Genomic DNA, 21,186 nt, shown 5'->3' on the forward strand with positions numbered 1-21,186 from the left:
ACTTTTAACAGGAACACCTTCTCATTTCTCTCTAGGATATCCATTTGTATTGGAGCTTTTCCTCTGTCTCTTTATCCACAGGCGTGGAGATGTACCAAACCCCAATGGTCGAAGCCTCTAATAACTTTAAAAAGTATTTTTTCCAAACATAAGCTAGGTTGCACAGATATGACTGCCGGTGAACCTGACCAGAGAATGGCTGCATCCCTCTGCTGAAGGACTCCTGACAGAAGTTGTGATGCTCCTGTTCCAGTGCTCCCTGCCTGATCCAGTACTTCATGAGATTCATCAGACTCCTATAGCTGCTCCTCTAGGACTCATTGCTGTGACCACGACTGCTGCTGCTGCAGAAACAACTCTTCAATTTTGATCCAGACACTTCATTTCTTCAGAATGGGACTAACTGACTCTCATCATTGGTGACTTGCCTCACCCTTGGACAGTGCAGGACAATTGGACGCTTTATTACTACAAGCACTGCTCTGGCCAAGGGTCGGACTGAAATTTTACTACAATTTATAAGACTGTATTGTGTTTGGGATTGTTCCTCTTTCTATTTCAAATTTTTGTAATTTTGTAAACAGAAAAGGGGGAGATGTTGGATATCATTGGTTTGTCCTTTCCCCCTTGCCACTAGGAGCTTAGGTTTATCAGTCACACCCATCAAAGTGCTCCCGAGTCACTCCCATTCTTTTGTTTATCTGTAACCAATTCTACCAGTTTATCTGCTCTTCCTTAATCAAACTCTGTTAATTGGTAAGGTCAGAACTTCCTAGGACACTGAATATTATAACATTGCCTTTCTCTCCTCTTTATGCCTTTTGAATAATTTACTTTAAAGCTATGTCTTTTTTGTATAGACACAAGAAGACAATATTATGTTTTTATAACTTAAGACTTAATTGGCCTCGATATTCCCTCCTGGGCATCTGCTTTCTCCAATTAAGCCTCAGTTGCCCTCAGTTCCTAGCACCCCAAAGCAGGGTCCCCGACGTGGGACGGGAAGGATCCAGGGCAAGCGGTGAGTTATGTGCTACCCTGGCATCGAGATGGGCCTGGCCAAAGTGCCTAATTCTTAACTATAAGTTAAGAGCTTGATCATAGACAAATACTGTCATGATCCAATAGTAATTATGAGACTGGGACCCTGCCAGGGCTAGGAAAGACTGATCTGGCCTGAGCACTGTAGTCTGAGATTGAGATGGCCCCAGGAGAGCAATTCTATAAGCTTTAATGCATCTCTTATTGTGTCCATACAGAATGATTAATATTATGAATTCTTATATGCTTGCTGGCTGAGGAGAAGAGAAACACATTCATGGGACTCTGCCCTTGGGTGGATCCTCCTGCTGAAAGAGAATTAAGTCCTAGGAGAAGCATCCCCTGAGGGAAAAGAACCTTACCCTATTGCTGACCACACCTATGTGTATGCCCCAACCCCCTCATGCGGTGGAGATTTAACTAGGCTGGAAGAGTGGGTTGGGGGCCAGATCCAGATCCACAGGGGCCAGATCCACGGAGCCAGATTCATGGGGGCCAGATCCACGGGGGCCAGATCCACTGATCGAGAGAGAGACCGAGAGCCGGGAGAGAGGCAGAGAGAGAGAGAATGAAGTAGGATGGGGGAGAAAGAAGCAGGAGGAGAATCAGAGGAGAATGGAGATGGACATGAAATAAACCGATCGAGCAACCAGTTTGGCCTTCTTCCTTCCTTCGCCTGCCTCGCCGCCTGCGCGCCCTTTTCTTTTCTTTTTATTTTTACACAGGACCCCTCACGGGATCACTGACCGGCGGCCTCGGGCGGCCTGCCAGGAGGGGGCAGCAGGGGGCAGGCGCCCGAGCCCCTGCCAGCGGGACCTGGCACGTCCCAGGGCCCCGAGGCACGGAGGCGTCTCCCGCGGGCACGCGCAGGCGGGGACGTCACGCCCGGTGTTGGCGCTGTGGACGCTGGGCGGGGGCAGCAGGAGCTCAGGGCCTGGGTCTGGCCTGCGGAGGGCGGCTCAGGCGGCCGTGGCCACTCGGCCTCTCGGCTGCTGGCCGCTTTCCCGCTCCATCGGGGTTTGGGGAGGAAACGACCTTGCAGCAGACGCGGCCACAGAGCCTGTCCCCAGAGCTCCCCGCGCAGCCCCGCGGCCACAGACCCAGGGAGGCCTCGGGGGTCTCTCCCAGGGGCCCGAGTCCTGCCAGCACTGAGGCCGGGGGCGGCCGGGGCGGCTCCCAGCCCGCCCTGCTCTCGGACGCTCACTGGCCGCTCCCGTCGCTGCGTCTGGGGTCGGGCCTGGGGTTTCTCTAACGTGAGACTTGAAATCAGGAGCCAGCGGCTGAGGAGGGAGGAAAGGGAGCCCGGGGCCGTGCCCCCGCCCCTGCCACCCGCCTGAGGCCCCCCCAGTCTCCCCGCGGTGGGGGTGAAGTTAGGGCTCCTGGGTCTCCTCAGCCGGGAACTGAGCATGTTCCGAGGCCAGACCTCGCTGGCCGGAGCCGAGCACTCAGCCCGGAGCCTGTTTTTAACTTTCTTCCCCTTCATTTCCGCTGTGGCTGTGCAGAGGGTTCATAAAAGCCCGAGAGACGTCACAGGCCCTCGTCTCCGTAGGGGGAGGAGGGGCTCCTCAGGGAGGGACGTCCCATCCCCCACCCCGGGCCTGCAGAGGCCTCGCCGCCCGCCTCAGCCGCCAGGAGCAGGTGCCACGCCGTCCGGCCGCTCTGAGTGCCGCCGCCTCCTCCCGCTCCCTCTCCCGCTTCCCCTCTGGCCTCCCACACCGCGTCGGCGGGGGCGGGCGTCCCTGTGTCCTGCCTGTCGTGCAGCCCAGCCCTCGGTCCCGCCCTGTGGAACAGCCCCAGGGAGACTCTTCCCGCCTGTTCCTCACGGGGTCCTGCGGGGAGGCACGTGGGTGAGTCCCAGGACGGCGACGCCCCGCTGTCTGGAGCAGGACGCGGGAGCCGAGGCCGCGGGGGACGCTCCGGGCCCCCTCTGGGAAGGCGCCGCAGAGCACCCCACCCGGGAGAAGCGAGAGCAGGACAGAGTCAGGCACGAGGCCCTGCCCGCAGGAGAGACCACGAGCGGAGTGAGACGCGGAGGGCCACGAGGGGGCAGAGGCGTGACCTTTCCCATGGCCATCCCGGCTGCTGGGACAGTCCTTCATCGTGTGTGTGTGTGTGTGTGTGTGTGTGTGTGTGTGTGTGTGTGTGTGTGAGAGAGAGAGAGAGAGAGAGAGAGAGAGAGTATGTGGAACTGTGTGTGTGTGTGAGAGAGAGAGAGAGAGAGTATATGTGAGAGTGTAGGGGAGACTGTACGACACGGAGATAGAGTGTATGTGAGATAGTGCGTGTGTGTGCGTGCGTGTGTGTGTGAGTGTGTGTGTGTGTGAGAGAGAGAGAGAGTATGTGGAACTGTGTGTGTGTGTGAGAGAGAGAGAGAGAGTATATGTGAGAGTGTAGGGGAGACTGTACGACACGGAGATAGAGTGTATGTGAGATAGTGCGTGTGTGTGCGTGCGCGTGTGTGTGTGAGTGTGTGTGTGTGTGTGTGAGAGAGAGAGAGAGAGTATGTGGAACTGTGTGTGTGTGCGCGCTCACGCATGTGTTTGTGTGTCTGTGCGTGTCTGTGTGTGTCCCAAGTGCCACTGGAGACTCCTGTCCACAGGCAGCCGTAAGCCCGGAGCCTGGCTGATTCTGGAACAACAGGAAGAGGCGTCCCAGCGGCCAGGCGGGCGGGGGACGCTGCCGTGTGAGGCCCTCGGCTGTGTCCGGAGGCCGGGCCTCCTCAGAGCGGCTCTTGGTCAGACACCTGAGCCGCCGTGGGAAGCACAGAACAAAGATGCGGCCCCGGGAACACCTGGGCAGAGCCAGGCCGGGAAGCCGGTCCCAGAGCTCGAACCCGAGAAGGCCTGACCCAGCGGCCGTGCCCGGGGCTTCCGCAAGGCGTCTCCTGGCACTGTAGGATACTCGGGTCACAGTTGGCTGCTTAACGGCAATCAAGATATTTCAAGCCCAGTTTTTGGTTCCAGTTTCCCTGAAAGCTCGGGGTCCCTGCCCCGGACGCAGACACTGGACACTGGACCCTGCTGTCCTGGACCCTGGGCCCTGCTGTCCTGGGCCCTGGGCCCTGCTGCCCTGGACCCTGGGCCCTGCTGTCCTGGGCCAGCATGGTGGGCGGGGGGGGGGGGGCTGCCGGGACCCGGGTCCTCTCTGGGCGCCCAGCAGGCTGCCCTGGCCTGGCCCTCGCTGCCCAGAGCTGCAGTGGGACGGGGATGGACGGGGGTGGCCAGTGCGTGCAGCGGGAGCCCGGTGACCCCGTGAGCCCCCGACTCAGTGGCGTGGTCCCGCCAGAGCTGCAGGCTGGGCCCCTCACGGCGTCTCCCGGCGGCTCCTGGCCAGCCACGGAACCCGGCTCTCAGCACCTTCATCTCCCTGCCTCAGGTGGCGTCTGCCACGGGCACAGCCCAGGCCCCTGTGGCCGCACCTGGCCCTGCCCCCATGCCAGGTTCCTGCAAGGCCTGAGGCAGGTCCGGGTGCTGACCCTGACCGTGGCTCCTCCTCGCTCTCTGTCTGCACACACGCGTGGGGCTACTCGCCTCCCCCGCCCATCTGTGTGCCGTGGGCCGGGAAGGGCCGGGAAGGGCCAGAGCGGGGGGAGGGCCCCCCACCAGCTGTTCCCGGGCGGGTGAGATCGGGGTGGGTTTACTAGTTACTGGATTCCCCAAGCCTGACCCTCCACAGCCTCGGCACAGCTTCAACACAGCCGCACAGGAAACAGCAACCACCCCCCCGCCACACACACACACACACACACACACACACACACACAAACAGTCTCCTCCCCGACACCTGGACGCAGCACGCAGAGGGGAAGCCTGGCTCCCAGGAACCAGACCACGCTCGGTGTGTGGAGCTGAACAGCCTTTAACAGTGTCGGGGACTGTGTGTGTAGAAACCAGGCAGTTGAGAGAGAGGGAGGGGGGGAAGACGGGGAGAGGGAGAGAGAGAAAAGGAGAGAGAGAGAGGGGGAGAAAGGGGGGAGAGGGAGAGAAGGAGAAAGAGGGAGAGAGGGAAAAAGAGAGGGAGAGAGAGGGGGAGAGGGAGAAAGGGAAAGAGGGAGAGGAGAGAGAGAAGGAGGGAGAGAGATGGGTAGAGAGGGAGAGAGACAGGGAGAGACAGGGAGAGAGAGGGAGAGAGATGGGGAGAGATGGGGAGAGAGGAAGAGAGAGGGGGAGAGAGGGGGGGAGAGAGGGAGAGAGGGAAAGAGGGAAAGAGGGAAAAAGGAGAGAGAGAGGGAGTGTAGAGAGAGGGAGAGAGGGAGAAAGAGGGAGAGAGAAAGGGAGAGAGTTGTGGGAGAGAGGGAGAGAAGGGGGAGAAAGAGGGGAAGAGAGAGGGAGAGAAGGATAGGGAGGGGGAGAGCGGGAGAGAGGAAGAGAGGGAAAAAGAGGGAGGGAGAGAGGGAGGGTACGTACCTTGTGGGAGACAACTAGACCGTGTCCCTGTTTGTTGGTTTGGGGCCCACAAGCTGAGTGACCGCCAGGGCAGCCTGCCAGGGGACATGGGCAGGACAGAGCTGGTGGCTGAGGAAATCCACAGCCGTGCCTGTGCTCCCACACAAACACACCCACGTCTCTGCGTCTGATTAAACTGGGAAGCGCTGGCATTGAGGCGGGCCGAGCCACGGCCACCTCAGCCTCACTGACCCTTTGCAGGACGTTCTTTCACGCCTTTTGATTCATACTTTGAGTTGAGATGCTCAACATAGATAATGCAAAATTAAAGGGATTTTGCCAGGATAATTTAGAGCCATTAGAATAAATCAGACTGTTGAGCGGAGGGAAGAAGTCAGACCTGAGGAGGATGCCCACCCTGACTAGGCACGGAATCACCAGAAGCCCTCCCAGAAGGGCACACGTCCAGCCACCGTGTGACCAGGGTCAGCAAGGGGCAAATGACCATCCAGTGTCTGCACTGGACACGGTGGCTAACCAGTGTCTGCACGCTACAAGGGAACTGTCCTTGGTCAGCTCAGGACACAAGACAGCAGTGCCCTCACTGTCCAGGGGCAGCAGGGCCCACCCTGGCATGAGTGGGGCCCACCCCGCAGCGGGAGGGAGGGGCAGACTGGCCCCGACGGCCCCTCGCTCTGCTCCTGTCCCCAGCCACCACCTGGGAGACACAGGAGCAGGATGGCCGGCTGATGGCACACGTGTGCACTCACAGGAGCAAACACGCAGTGACAGGGTGTCCTCCCAAAGGCCGCACGGGGCCTGGATACACACACGGGTGACACGTGCACACGCATGGGCACACCTGGGCACATACACCATGGCAGGACACAGGACACGGCACCTGTGTCCACACAGACACTCCGTGAGTGCAGAGAAGAGTGGCCGAGTCCACTGGCTGAAGGCCAACGTGAGCTGCCCGTGTCCTGCCCCGCACCCCTGCAAGGTGGGCCTGCTCGGAAGGGGCCTCGTGGCCTTGGCTGTACGCCCACGAGCACCACAGCGGGAGTGTGGCCGCACTAAGGAAGGGCAGTGTCCACATCCGCCGGGCTCCGGGGACACAGGCAAGCAGCGGCTGGCACTCCCGGGACAGTGCTCAACTGGCGACTTCCGAGTGATGGAAGCTTTTCCGGCTGGTGCTTCAGCAGCCTGGAGTGGAGCCCTGGAAACTCAGGGGAGCCCTGAACACTCACTGGAACGGCAAAGCCTGGGGCGTGTCATCTGTCTGTGTGTGCACACGTGTACACACGGCAGCGTGTCCGGGCCCCTAGATGGGTGGTGAGAAACTGGCAGAGGCCCCCAGGCCCAAGCGGGTTCACTGGGCCGGGCTGGGACGTCAGAGGGGAGAATGTTCTGGCCCCAACTCACGGTGGGAGAAAACCGCTGGGACTCGGGGTCGTGGTAGGGGGGACGGCCCCAGAGGCACCCACCCCTGCCGCTCTCAGGCCCTGGAGTCGGGCGGGTGCCCGAGGGGTCTGACCCAGAGCCCGAGAGGCTGGACACACAACACGGGGCCTGTGAGGGCCGAGGAGCAGAAGAGCCTGTCCCGTGGCCAGCGGGGCTCCTCCTGCCTGGCTGTGTGCATGCTGCACACGTGGCCAGGATCCCCGCGTCCCCGTGGCCATAGTCCCAGGAACAGAGAGGGTCTGTCTCATGCGCCCGCGAGAGCGGGGTTGGGCGGAGCTGCAGGCTGGGCCCTGGGAGAACCCTAAGGACTTGGTCACACGGCCCGGACGTGTGAGCCCCACCCTGGGCTCTGGCCCAGGCTCCCCTCACGCTGGATTCCAAAGCCACCGAGGACCCTGGGGGCCCAAGGGGTGTTGGGGAACCCAGTCGCGGGGCTGGGGGGCCTTTGTCCCTTCCATCCACATCCCAGCTAGTGCATGATCACCGCCCGCCCCAGCCAGCCGGCTGCACCATTCGCTCAAAACCTCGCAACAGTAAATGTTTCGCAGAACGAGCTGCCCAGGGAACAGCAGAGACCAGGTCCAGGGCGACAGACTCCAGACCCGGGACTAAGGAAGACACTTCCAAGGCCGGGCAGGACACAGGAAGTGCATCTTGCCCAGATACAGCGCAGTCTGTGCCCTGGTCTGTGGGGCTGGCAGGAACGTGGAGCAAAGGGATGTGTCTGAGATACTTCAGAGGCTGAGGCAAGTGTCCCAGGTTAGACCCCAGCACTGCCAACTCCACTGAGCACCCCCAGGAGTCGCCTCTGAGTACAAAGCTGCAGTGACTACTGAGCACCACCAGGGGTCGCCCCTGAGCATAAGCCACAGTAGTTCCTGAGCACCAGCAGGTACAGCCCTAACACAGATCTGCAGTAGCCCCTGACACCAGAAGGGGTCACTCCTGAGCACAGAGCCACAGTAAATCCTGAGCACCAGCAGGTGTCACCCCTGAACTCAGATCTACAATAGCCCCTGAGTAACAGCAGGGGTCTCCCCTGAGCAAAGATGCAATAGTCCCTGAGTACCAGCAGAGGTCACCTATGAGCTCAGCCACAGGATCCCCTGAGTACCAGAAGGTATAGACCCAAGTACAGAGTTGCAGTTATCCATGAGCACCAACAGAGGTCGCTCCTGGGCAGTTGCAGTAGCCCCTGATCACCACCAGGTGTCACCTCTGAGCACAGAGTCACAATAGCCCCTGAGCACCAGCAGGAGTCACCCCTGAGCACAGCTGCAGTAACTCCTGAGCGCCAGCAGGGGTCACCCCTGAGCACACAGCAGCAGTAACTCCTGAGTGGCAGCAGCGGTCACCCCTGAGCACAGCACTACAGTAGTTTATGAGCTCCAGCAGGGGTCATCCCTGAGCACGGAGATGCAGTAACTTCTGAGCGCCAGCAGGGGTCACCCCTGAGCACGGAGCTGCAGTAACTCCTGAGCGCCAGAAGGGGACACCTCTGAGCACAGCTGCAGTAGCTTCTGAGCGCCTGCAGGGGTCACCCCTGAGCACAGAGCTGCAGTAACTCCTGAGTGCCAGCAGGGGTCACCCCTGAGCATGGAGAGCTGCAGTAACTCCTGAGCGCCAGCAGGGTCACCCCTGAGCACAGAGCTGCAGTAACTCCTGAGCACAAGAAGGGGACACCCCTGAGCACAGAGCTGAAATAGCTTCTGAGCGCCAGCAGGGGTCACCCCTGAGCACGGAGCTGCAGTAACTCCTGAGCGCCAGAAGGGGACACCCCTGACCACAGAGCTGCAATAGCTTCTGAGTGTCAGCAGGGGTCACCCCTGAGCACGGAGCTGCAGTAACTCCTGAGCGCCAGCAGGGGTCACCCCTGAGCACACAGCTGCAGTAACTCCTGAGCGCCAGCAGGGGTCACCCCTGAGCATGGAGCTGCAGTAACTCCTGAGCGCCAGCAGGGGTCACCCCTGAGCATGGAGCTGCAGTAACTCCTGAGCGCCAGCAGGGGTCTCCCCCAATCTCTCCAGCAAGAGCAGGCAGGCATGTGAGCAGCTGCATCCGCAGGGTGAGGCTGGAGCTGCTGGACTGAGTGGCTGGAGCAGCCGCGCCACGGTGAGGCCCCCGGCAGCAGTGGGGGAGGCCTGGTCAGGCCAGCACACGCCTCCACCTCAGCACCGCTGCTGTGAGCAGCCGGGCGGCCTCAGGTCGCCTCAGAGCCCACAGACCCACTCACAGCCCACGGGTGTCTGCAAGCAGCAGGCACACCCCGGCACACGCATGCACACGTTTCCTCAGAGACGCGAACATGCCTCTGCCTCTGCCTGTGACGGGGCTGGGGTGAGTGTCAGTCGCTGGAGCTCAGGGGAAGCTGACGCTCCTGGGAACAGACTGTCCCCTCCCCTGGACAAGGGGAGTCACAAGGACACTGGCCCTGAGCTTCCGGAACCCCCATGGACCCTCCCCTGACCCCGCTGACCCCTCACTCTGACCCCGCTGACCCTCACTCTGACCCCGCTGACCCTCACTCTGACCCCACCGACCCACACTCTGACCCTGCTGACCCTCACTCTGACCCCCACCGACCCACACTCTGACCCCAATTGACCCTCACTCTGACCTCACTGACCCACACTCTGACCCCCACTGACCCTCAATCTGACCCCCACTGACCCTCACTCTGACCCCCACTGGCCCTCACCCTGATCCCGCTGACCCTTACTCTGACCCCCGCTGACCCACACTCTGACCACACTGACCTACACTCTGACCCCCGCTGACCCTCACTCTCCCCCGCTGTCCCTCTAACACGCGTCCACCCTCAGATTTCAGAGTGAGGTCAGCACCAGTGCCCGCGCTCCTGTCCAAACTCCCTCGCGTCCTCACACCAGCCCTGCCCTGGGGCGCGAGGCAAGTGCCTGTCCACGGCTCCTCGTCCTGCCCCAGGAACGGCCACGGCAGTCCTTGCTGCCCAGCAGTGCTTGGGCCAGCTCACACCCCAACTCTTGGAGGTGTTGCCCCACCAGCTCGGCGTCCAGCCAGCTGGTCCTGGTCCCCTGTGCTGGGTGGGGCGGCCGGGCAGAGCCTGTCCTGGGAACTGCACGCCGGGCGGAGCTGCCGTGGGCAGTCGTGTCTGCTGTGTCTGCCAGACCCAGGGCGGGGCGGGGTGGAGGGAGGGCCTGGGCCCGCGCTGGTCTCTGGACGCAGTGGGGGTGTGGGCGGGGCACAGGGCAGGGGTGGGGCTGGCCCGCGGGGAGAGGGTGCAGGTGGCTGGACCCAGGGAGGGTGTGGGCGGGGCACAGGGCAGGTGGGGCCGGCCCGCGGGGAGAGGTACAGGTGGCTCCTTCCTTCCCGTGGCTGTGCCGGGCTCGTGCGTGGACAGACGCGGCAGCAGATGGCCCGGGGGGGGGGGAACGCCGCTTTCAGGAGGCCGGACCGTCTCAGCCACAGGGAGGGGTGGGCAAGGGGCCGGGCCGAGGGGCCCGCGGAGGCGGAGGCGGCCGGGAGAGCCTTGCTGGGGAGACCAGCCGGAAGGAGCCTGCTCGCACCCAGGGCCACGGGGGCGTCTGCCCGAGAGAGGCCGGAGTCGCCCCTGGGGCCAGTTCCCAGCTGAGTGGCCCGACACCCCCTCAGAGCTGCCAGGGCGCAGGGAGCTCGGCCGGGCCTTGGGGCCGTCAGGAGGCCCGGCTCAGCCCTCCGACCCGGTGCCGCTCGTCTGTGGGGAGTGTGGCCGCTGTCCACCGAGTCTCCGTCCCGTCTGGGGCTCCCAGGGACGGAGGTGGGACACCAGGCAAGGCTGTTCCCCACGGTGGCCACCAGAGGGCGCCAGGGAGCTGCACGTGGGCTCCCACCTGAAGGCAGCCCAGAGGGGTGGTGGGCACCGCCACGTGCCCAGTGACCCTGCCGGGCCCCTTTCCCGGGAGTGAAGAGCTGCAGTTCTCAGAGCCCGGTCCGGGGGCTCAGCCTGGCGGGACCAGCTCCCACCCGAGTTCTGCTCTCCTGGGCTTGAAGGGGCCGCGGCACCGTCTGCTCTGCGGCCACCAGGGCCCGGAGACCAGCAGGCCCTGTGGAGATGGAGCTTCGCAAACCCTTCTCGTGACTTCTCGCTCACACGTGTCTCTAGGGAAGTGTGTGTGTGTGTGTGTGTGTGTGTATGTGTGCACGCGCACACACATCTGCAGCGGGATGTACATGCCAGAGTGCCACATGTCTTTGCAAAGTTGTCTGTGCATATATGCATCATGCATGCTGCATGTGTGTGCTTACATGAAGGATGTGTGCACTGTATGAAAGTGTGTTATGTGCATTCATGTCCATGGAGGCCAGCACACTGACACCCATGTGTGTTCACATGTGTAAACAGACACGCACACAAACACCCATGTTTGTGCATGTGTGAACATGAAACAGGCACACAGAACATATATGCACACATGTCTGAATGGGAGATGAGCAGACTCACATGGGTTCACCTGTGTGTGAGTGAACACCAGACACCCAGACATGTGCCTATGAGAGGGAGGCTCATTTACAGAGCACACGTGTGTGTTCGTGTATGTGAGAGACATCATACAGAACAGCCATGTGTGCATGCACTCGTGTGGTGAATGCATGTTTCTGCATACACGTTGGCGTGTAGTAGGGAGCTGGTGTGCCTCTGTGTGTGTGTGCACATGTGTTGCTGTGTGGGTAGGGAGTGGGTGTGTCTTGCTGGCGTGTCCATGTGCACACACGTGCACATGCTTCTGGCTGTCCCTGGAGCTCTGTGGATGCCTCTCAGCCCTGCCCGCCTCCCACCTCTCCTCTGTGCCGTGTTTGGGGAACCGTGTCCCCTGGTCTCCCTCTCTGAGCTCGCCCTGTGGTCTCCTTGGGTCCTCCCACTGGGGCGGCCGAGGAGGACGAGAAGGGACCCGAGTCCTCCAGTCCCCCCCCCCGGGGCATGCAGGGCTGTCAGGGCCCCGGGGCCGGCAGGAGCTTCTGCTCTTCCTGGGTCGTCTCCCTGGGACAATCCTGCCAGGCTGGACACTCATAAAGGACTTGGTCGCCGCACGCCGGAAAGGCCCAGCCAGCCTGTGGGACCGTCTCCCCCGGAGCCGCAGCCGTGTGTCACGGGAAGGGCGTCTGCACAGGGCGGGTGCAGTACCAGGCCCCCGGCTGGGCGCCGCTGCCTGAGACGGGCCTCGCCCTCAGGTTCCGGCCTTGGGCCCCGAGGCTTCTTTCCCGTCCGGCCCGGGGTTCACGGGTCTGTCTCCGGCCTGGACGGTGCGTCCCCCATCACGGCTGGTCACTCCCCTGGCCCTGCTGGGGCACAGACTCCGCCCCCCACAGCAGCTCACGCCTGCGGGGGACGGTCACCTCCTGGGGCTGTTCCCCCCGACTGATGCATCACGGGCAGCTGGTTCAACACTGGTGGACACTGACCGCTCAGGTGGTCTCTGGGCAAACGCAGCCGGGGCAGGTCGTGCTGACAGTCATGGCCCCCTAGAGCCGATACATCTGTGTGGGAAACAGACAGAGGGAGGGAGGGACGGTGGCGGGCTGGGGGATGGGTGGACGGGCGAGAGGATGGACAGGCGGAAGGATGGACAGACAGAAGGATGGACAGGAGGAAGGATGGACAGGCAGAAGGATGGACAGGCAGAAGGACGGACAGGAGGAAGGACGGACAGGCGGAAGGATGGACAGGCAGAAGGACGGACAGGAGGAAGGACGGACAGGAGGAAGGATGGACAGGCGGAAGGACGGACAGGAGGAAGGATGGACAGGTGGAAGGATGGACATGAGGAAGGGTGCACAAAGAGAAGGATGGACAGGCGGAAGGGTGGACAGACAGAAGGGTAGATATATAGAAGGATGGACAGGAGGATGGATGGACAGGCAGAAGGGTGGACAGAGAGAAGGATGGACAGGCGGAAGGGTAGATATATAGAAGGATGGACAGGAGGATGGATGGACAGGCGGAAGGGTGGACAGAGAGAAGGATGGACAGGCAGAGGGGTGGATGGGGACCAGTGGGTGGGTGGGTGGAGTGTCTGGTGGGTGGTGGGTGATTAGGAGACAGAATAGGCAGATGGGGGGACGGGTGGTGGATGGGGAGTAGAGGGTGGTGGGTGGGTGGTCATGGTTGGGGGGCGGATGGAGGGAGGGGAGGCAGGCGGGGTGGGTCAGGGGTGAACGGGGTCGGTGGATGTTGAGTGATGCTGAGACCCTATTCCCAGGCTCCCACCAGCCTCCCAGGGCCCGAGGCAGATGTTCGTGGGTGTCTGGGCCCCGCCTGCTGGGGGCGCCGTCTGCGGCCTGGGGCCCCTCTCCTGTGCTCGGGAGCTGACGGTGCAATGGGGCCTCCTGGGCTGGGATCTTGGGCCCAGAGAAAACCGCTCCATCGAGTGTCAGCCTCCTAGAGCCGGGCGCTCGCTCCCGCCCACCGCGCTTTCTCAGGAGCCGCAGCGGGCAGCGCGTCCGCACACGCCGGGGGGCAGGCGTTTCCTGCCCGGAGTGACCCTGGTCGGGGCAGCCAGGCATTGCCGGGCAGCCTGCTGAGGTGGCGCTCGGCCCCGCCAGCCTCCCTGTCGGCTCGGGCGAGGAACGGTCCCGGTGGTCTGCATGGCGTCACGGGGCCCGGGGCAGGGTTGACGGCAACGCGTCCACCTGTGGGCCGGAGAGGACATTGCCCGGGTAACCGAGCGTGTGGCCGGACAGAAAGGGAGAGAGTTGGGCCCTGACACGTCCGTGGGCTCAAGCAGGGGGTAGCTCGGATGAGAACTTTCCGGAAGGGCTGCGTGCCTGGGGGTGAAACACAGCTCCGCTCACCAACCCTCACGCGACCTCCCAGAGGGGGTCAGGGCCCCTCCCGGGTCGTGCACCCGCAGACTCCCCCGGGCCCAGTGCAGTGCCCTCGCCAGTCTCTGGGCCGAGTGCCGCCGGGAGCTCAGGGACAGTGCTCCCCTGCCTGGGACAGTGCTCCCTGCCCTCCCCGTGCGTGCCCAGCTCGCGAAGGTGTAGAGCAACCCCAAGACCCCATCCCCGAGCGGCCCAGAACCCCACTTCATTAAGCAATTATGGCCCCAGTTTTCCTGGGAATGACACATAAACCTCTCATCTGAGCAAAACGAGGCAGATTAATGCGGCGTGAAACGGGTAAGGTCCGGGCCGCGGGGCACAGGCTCTGCTTCCCGGGCGCCCCAGGTGCCCGGGCCTGCGAGGGGAGTGTCCAGGGCTGGTCTCCCTCCTCCAGGAGAAAACTCTAGAAGTACGCTGCGTAGAGGGGAGCGTTGGTGCGTGTTGCTGAGAGGGAAGGTGGAAACTTCCCTGCGTGCGGCACGTGTGTGTCCTGGGTCCGAATCCAAGGGCCATTTTCTGGTGAGTTTCTCCAGATGGACTTTGGAGACTCATCGATTTGGCAGCTTGAGCTCAAATTTCTGCAGGAAATCCCTTTTCTGTTGCTTTGGGGCCACACCCAGCAGTGCTCAGGGTCACTCCTGGCTCTGTGCTCTCAGGAACTCCTCCTGTCAGTGCTCAGGGTCACTCCTGGCTCTGTGCTCTCAGGAACTCCTCCTGTCGGTGCTCAGGGTCACCCCTGGCTCTGTGCTCTCAGGAACTCCTCCTGTCAGTGCTCAGGGTCACTCCTGGCTCTGTGCTCTCAGGAACTCCTCCTGTCGGTGCTCAGGGTCACCCCTGGCTCTGTGCTCTCAGGAACTCCTCCTGTCAGTGCTCAGGGTCACTCCTGGCTCTGTGCTCTCAGGAACTCCTCCTGTCGGTGCTCAGGGTCACCCCTGGCTCTGTGCTCTCAGGAACTCCTCCTGTCGGTGCTCAGGGTCACTCCTGGCTCTGTGCTCTCAGGAACTCCTCCTGTCGGTGCTCAGGGTCACCCCTGGCTCTGTGCTCTCAGGAACTCCTCCTGTCAGTGCTCAGGGTCACTCCTGGCTCTGTGCTCTCAGGAACTCCTCCTGTCGGTGCTCAGGGTCACCCCTGGCTCTGTGCTCTCAGGAACTCCTCCTGTCAGTGCTCAGGGTCACTCCTGGCTCTGTGCTCTCAGGAACTCCTCCTGTCGGTGCTCAGGGTCACCCCTGGCTCTGTGCTCTCAGGAACTCCTCCTGTCGGTGCTCAGGGACCAGATGCCAGGGCCTGGACACAGGTCGGCTGCGGTCAGGGAGACGCCCCCCACCCGCTGTGCTCCGGCTCAGCCCCTGAGGCTGGTTCCCTAAGTCCTTGCTGCCCGCCTGAGCCGCCCGGGGAGTGTGCAGGACGGGCCGGCCCTGGGAAGCGCGTGCTGGTTGGATGCTTTTCTCCCGCGTCCTCCTGCCCGCTCTCTCTCGGGGCAGGGGGCGCCAGGCGGGCACGGGGCCAGGCGGGGGCTGCTCCCCACAGAGCGACACGCCGGCCAGTGGCCCTGAGACCCAGGAGGGTGGAACTGGCCCCAGGTGGGGGCTCCAGTGGTTCCGGGGGAGATGCCCCTCCTGGGCTCCGGGGGCCTGCAGACCCTCCTGCCCGCTTCTCTGCCCCCACACGCCTGGGACCCGGCTACACGCTTCAGGCCCACAGAGCTGAGCCCCAGAGCGGCAGCAGGTGTCCCGGCTGGCCGGGTGCCAGCTGCCGACGGGTTCGAGGTGAAGCAGCCGGAAGCTCACAGTGCCCAGAGCCCAGACACGCTCCGTCCCACTCTGCCCCCTTCGCTGCTCCGCGGGCGACCCCTGACCCGCGCACGCCTGGTCTGGTCTGAGCTGGGGTCAGCTCTGCTCCGTCCACTTCGGGCGATTTTGTTCACTCGTGGCAGAGTCGGGCAGAGGGCAGGTGGGGCCAGTTGTCCAGGCTAGCGGGCGGGACCGTCACCCCAGCTGTGAGACCAGAGGCTGCCCGTCCAGCCGTCGGCCCTCCGCAGGGACAGGGGGCAGTGGCCGCCACTCTGGGCGCCGCAGAGCCGGACGGCTGCCCTGGGGTCAAGCTCAGGTCAGGGCCCACGGAGCCGGACGGCTGCCCTGGGGCCAGGAGGAGGCAGAGGGATGGGGAGGCCGTGCCCTGCCTCGCACCCGGGGGTGCCCGCGGCACAGAGCGGCTCCCGTGTTCCATGCCTGTGACAGGGCCCGAGGCTGAGGCTCGGGGCGGCCTGTTCTCTGGCGCTGTTCTGTGACCATGCACATGGACACGTCCAGCCTCACCCCTCCAGCGACAGAGCGAGGTCGGGAACACGCCCTGCTGACCCGGACCTTCCCTGCCCCGTGCGCTGGCCGTGGGGCTGCATGGAGAACCCGGGACCACACGTTTGGAGAGGGTGGAGACCATGCACGGCTGAGCCCCTGCCTGGTGGGCTTCACCGGAGGAGACGGACCGGTCTGGGCCCTTCACCCTGTGCTGGGCTGAAGCTTCGTCCCTGAGGCGGGGGTGCGGGTGAGCACAGCGGGACGAGCCACTGATGCACAGAGGAACGGAGGGACAGAGGGACCGTGAGTTTGAGAAGCGTCAGTGCGTGGGACGTGTGCATTCAGTGGGCGAGAACTGCCTCCCAGGGCCGGCCTTGGGGTGGGAGGGAGGGAGGGAGGGAGGGAAGAGAGGGAGAGAGGAAGGGAGGGTGGGAGGAGGGGAGGGAGGAAGGAAGGAGGGAAGGAGGGAAGGAGGGCAAGGAAGGAGGGAGGGAGGGCGGGAGGGGAGAGAGGGAGAAAGGGAGGGAAGAAGGGAGGGATGGAAGAAGGGAGGGAGGGAGGAGGGGAGGGAGGGAGGAAGGAAGAAGGGAAGGAGGGAAAGAAGGGAGGGAGGGAGGGCGGGAGGGAAGAGAGGGAGAGAGGAAGGGAGGAAGGGAGGGTGGGAGGAGGGGAGGGAGGGAGGAAGGAAGGAGGGAAGGAGGGAAAGGAGGGAGGGAGGGAGGGAGGGAGGGAGGGTGGGAAGGAGCAGGGGCCACAGGCTGGCCGGCAGTCAGGGTTTATTTCTCTTTTCCCTCCTCGTCCTGCTTCTCTCTTACAGTGCAGTGATTTCTCCTTTCTCCTCTCTCTCCCTTACAGCACAGTTATATAGAATCCGTGAAGGGTGAGGTTACCCAAAGGTGGGGTTGAACATTGTCGTAACAACAGACTGAGGCAAAGCCACTCCTTCAAGGGAAGTTCTAGGGGATTAGCTCAAGGACAAAACCTCATCTGGGGGTTCAGCTCTCCAGATTACTGGGAGACCCGCTCAAGGCAGGATTCTATCCAGGTGTGTTGCTTTCTCCTTCCCTAGTAATACACTTGAACAATCACATTGAAAACCAATATTTCTAGTCATTTTTGTGAACACAGTAAGAGATATCATCATTATCACCATCATCCCGTTGATCATCGAATTTCTCGAGCAGTCTCAGTAACGTCTCCATTCATCCCAGCCCTGAGATTTTAGAAGCCTCTCTCTACTCGTCCTTCCCAACGATGCTGCATTGGAGGCTCTTTCAGGGTCAGGGGAATGAGACCCAGCATTGTTACTGGTTTTGGCATATGAACACACCATGGGGAGTTTGCCAGGCTCTCCCATGGGGGCAGGAAACTCTCAGTAGCTTGCCAGGCTCTCCCAGAGGGAGAATTAGGCTATAAGATGCCTCGCTTCCGGAATGTTAGCCATTGGTGGGATTACACGGTGCCAGGGGCAGTCCCTGGGTGTAACCATCTAGCTACTGGAAAATGGGAAATCTGGGTGGAAAAGGCCCAGTCCCGGTCTGAGCAGGCTTGGAGGTCTCAGCCCTGGGTCCTCCATACCTGGGTTCCTCTGCCAGTTCCTTCATGTGTGAGGCTGGTCCAAACGTGTGGAGAGGGGCCTTGAGCATGGCTGTGGGTAGGCTCCGGAGGTCTTCAGCCGCGGGAGCTCTGCTCGGGGCAGGGAGGGAAGCCGGAGCCCACCCCCTCTGAGGGCACCGGGGAGACAGCCAGATGCACGGGCAAGAGACTCTCTGCCCCGCTCTCTCCCAGGAGCTTGGTTTAAGTGAGAGATACATTAAGCTTAAGCTTGGCTCTTCCTGGGGACTCTCTGTACATGCCAGACCACAGGCCTCAGCTCAGGCTGGTCTTTCCTACCCCAGCAGGGTCCTTGTTCAGTTACTTCTTTCTGGGTCCTGACAGAGATTGTTCCACAACTGTGCTCTTAACTTAGTTTGTTCCTTTCCGATGCCAGAGCTTCTCTGGGTCCACCCTCGCCCCTCGCTGGGACCCTCCTCTTGGGGCTGTTAGGAACTAAGGGCAACTGAGACTTAAGTATGACGGATGCCCAGGAGTAAATATCAGTCAGAATCAATTAACTCCTATGTCGCAAAAGCATAGCATCAACTGTCTTCCTGAGTCCATACAAGAAGGAAATTGTTAAACCATGGAAAGGACATAGAGGAAAGGGAAAAATATAGAATTATTAGTGCCTAATGAAACTGGGTTGCCTCGGGAGCACTGTGGTGGGAGTAACTCGATAACCCTAATCTCCCTGCAGGAGGAGCAGGGACAACCCAGTGTAATCCAGTAAGGGAAGGCCTCTTTGTTTGTTCACCTTCTGGGCACACCTGGCAGTGCTCAGGCCTTACTCCTGGCTCTGCTCGCTCACCTGGTGGTGCTCGGGGACCATCAGTGCTGCCAGGGTTCGAACCTGGGTTGGCTGCCGCCTGCTGGGCAGACGCTCTCCCTCCGTCCTGCCGCCCAGCCCAGGGACGGCCCCGCGGCTCCTTCCCGACCCACGAGGAGAGGCAGCGGCTTCCCCGTCAGGGCAGCTCTGGAACCGGGTGTGTTTCCCCGGAAAGTGGCCCCTGGGGGCACAGAGGGAGCCTTGTTCCCCTGAAGGCCAGCGGGGCCTGGGAGGGGGCCGGCCGGCCGCACAATCGCCCCTTTCACAGCGGGCTCAGTGGGGGCTAAACCCCGGCCCGGGGCCGAGAGCCTGGAGGAGCCAGTGCTGTGGCGTTGCCAGCCCCGAGCAAGCCCCCAGCACACCCGTGAGGGCCGGGCCCAGCCTCAGGCCAGGCCAGGGGCGGGCCCGACCCAGCTGGACCCCGGCACCACCGTCCCCAGCCCCCCGGGAGGCCCCAGACAAGACTAACAAAGACAGCGGCGCATGGACGTTGCCAAACTGGCTTCCATGGTGAAGAGTCCAGGTAACCGACCAGTGAGCACTGTTGGCCGGCGACGGCCTCTGAGAGCCTTTGCCAGGCGCGGGGAGCACCCTCGGGTGTGCTCTGGGCTCTCCGGCCACACCCGGCTGGCGGGAGCGTCCTCCTGACTCCAGGCTCAGGGTCACTCCCGATAACGCTCAGGGTAAGGGTCAGGGCTGGCAGGGCCGGCGCCCCTCCCCGTGGCCCTGCAGCCTCTGTCTGTGCTCCGAGACATCCGTCTGCCCTTGCTGCCGTCTGCGCGTCTGCACAGGGGCCCGAGGCCCTTCTGTCTCTCGGGTGAGTGCGGCTCCACGCCGAAGCCCACAGGCGTGCTCCCGGTAAACCGAGTCCGGGTGAGGGTCTGAGCTGCAGACTTTCCCGCCTGCAGCTCCGGGGGTGGGGGGGTCCTGGGCGGGGCGAGGTCAGGTGGGGGGGGTCCTGGGTGGGGCGAGGTCAGGCGGGGCTGGGACCGGGCTGCCAGCCCTGTGGCTCTCTGGCCCTGGCTGCCGCCTCTCCCGGTTCTGGGTGACGAAGGCGGGTGGCCTGGGACAGCCGGGTGAGGGGGGCTGTGCAGCTCCGGGTGGGCTGCAGGAAGCAGGGAACAGGCCTGGGGAGCAGGCCCGGCCCGGCCTGCCGAGGGGCCCCGCCCGGGTCCCACCCCCTCCCGGGTGGGCCTCACTGTGCACCAGCAGGGAGCCCCCCACCCCGTGTCACCCCAGGTCCTGGGCCGAGTGCTCAGCCAGAAGCTCAGGGCGCAGCCGGCTCAGGGTCACCAGGAGGCGCCTTGGGGCCCGTCCCGCACCAGGGCCGACCCGGGCAGCTCACCGCAGTGCATTTATCAAACGTGTCCGTGGACACGGGGTTTATTAAAATCGGGCAATTGATCGGATCACATTGATCTGCCCTGGGGACCTGCGGCCTGGACGAGCTCGGATTCCCGGCTCTGCCCCATCAAAGGGATCAATAACCCCAAAGCCCCTCCCACACGGGGCGGAGACCTCAGCTGCAAGGGGCCAGGGCCCTCCCGCCCGCCCGCCCGCCCGCAGGGCTGCTCCCAGCCGGCCCTGGGGAGCGCACTGTGCCCGTCCAGCCGGTCCTGGGGAAAGCCCTGCGCCGGTCTGTCCACCCTGGGGAGCGCACTGTGCTCATCCGTCCGGTCCTGGGGAGCGCACTGCGCCCGTCCATCAGGTCCTGGGGAGCGCACTGCGCCCGTCCGTCCGCACCCCTCCAGCTCCCCTCACGGGCGTCCTCGAAGCCACTTATGCGGAGACTGTCGTCGTCGGGAGGAGCCCACGCTCACCTCGGGGAGCACGGCTCTCGCCCTCGACGGGGCCGGCAGGCTGGGCTGCCACCCGGACCCAGGCCCTCTGCCACCGTAACAGTGCACGGAGACACGCTGAGCCAGGCCTGCCCCGAGAAACTCACACTCGAGAGCCAGGTCACTGCCGTTGACGATGGGCCTGTCGGGTGGTGCACACAGAAGAGAAGGTGCCTCCAGGAGGAGGAGGTGCTCCCTGAGGGGAGGGTGCTCCCAGGAGGAGGGGGGTGCTCCTTGAGGAGAGGGTGCTCCCAACAGGAGGAAAAGGTGCTCCCTGAGGGAGGTGTTCCCAAGAGGAGAAGGTGCTCCCTGAGGGATGAGGAGTAGGTGCTCCCTGGGGGAGGTGCTCCCAGGAGAAGATGCTCCCTGAGGAAGGGTGCTCCCAGGATGAGGAATAGGTGCTCCCTGAGGGGTGGGTGCTCCCGGGAGGAGGGGAGTGCTCCCTGAGGGAGGTGCTCTGGGGGAAGAGGTGCTCCCTAAGGGAGGTGCTCCCGGGAGGAGGTGCTCTGGGGAGAAGGGTGCCGTCCAGCCCTGCTTCGGCGGACACATCCTGTGTCTGGCTCCTCCGTCTCGGGTGGCCGCTGTCTGTGCAGGGGCTGGTCTGGGGGCCAGGGCGGGGCCAGGCAGGCCAGAGGGGGCAGGACTCAGTTCAGCACTGATTCCCCCACGGCCAGGAGGGCTGCCCTGCGGCCAGGCTGATCCACACAGCCTGAGGGCCGGGTCACTTGCTGAGGTCCCCGGCATCTGTCCCTCCTCCCCGCCCCTCCTCCTCACTCCCTCTCTCCCCTGCCCGCCCCAGCTCTGCTCTGGCCTCCCCAGCGCCCGTGGCCCGCCCCTCCCGCCCCACTCCGTAGCTTTCTTCCGGAAACGAGGTTCGGCATCTGCGACCCTTGGCCTTT

General features: G+C 63.0%; 1 pseudogene; it reads left to right on the forward strand.

Annotated features, from left to right (window-relative positions):
• The first annotated feature begins 18,932 nt into the window (after positions 1-18,932).
• LOC101546577 (lanosterol 14-alpha demethylase-like) overlaps positions 18,933-21,186 on the forward strand; it is a 28,767-nt pseudogene continuing 26,513 nt past the window's right edge.

This window comes from Sorex araneus, chromosome 4 (assembly GCF_027595985.1).
Source record: "Sorex araneus isolate mSorAra2 chromosome 4, mSorAra2.pri, whole genome shotgun sequence".
NCBI lineage: Eukaryota > Metazoa > Chordata > Mammalia > Eulipotyphla > Soricidae > Sorex > Sorex araneus.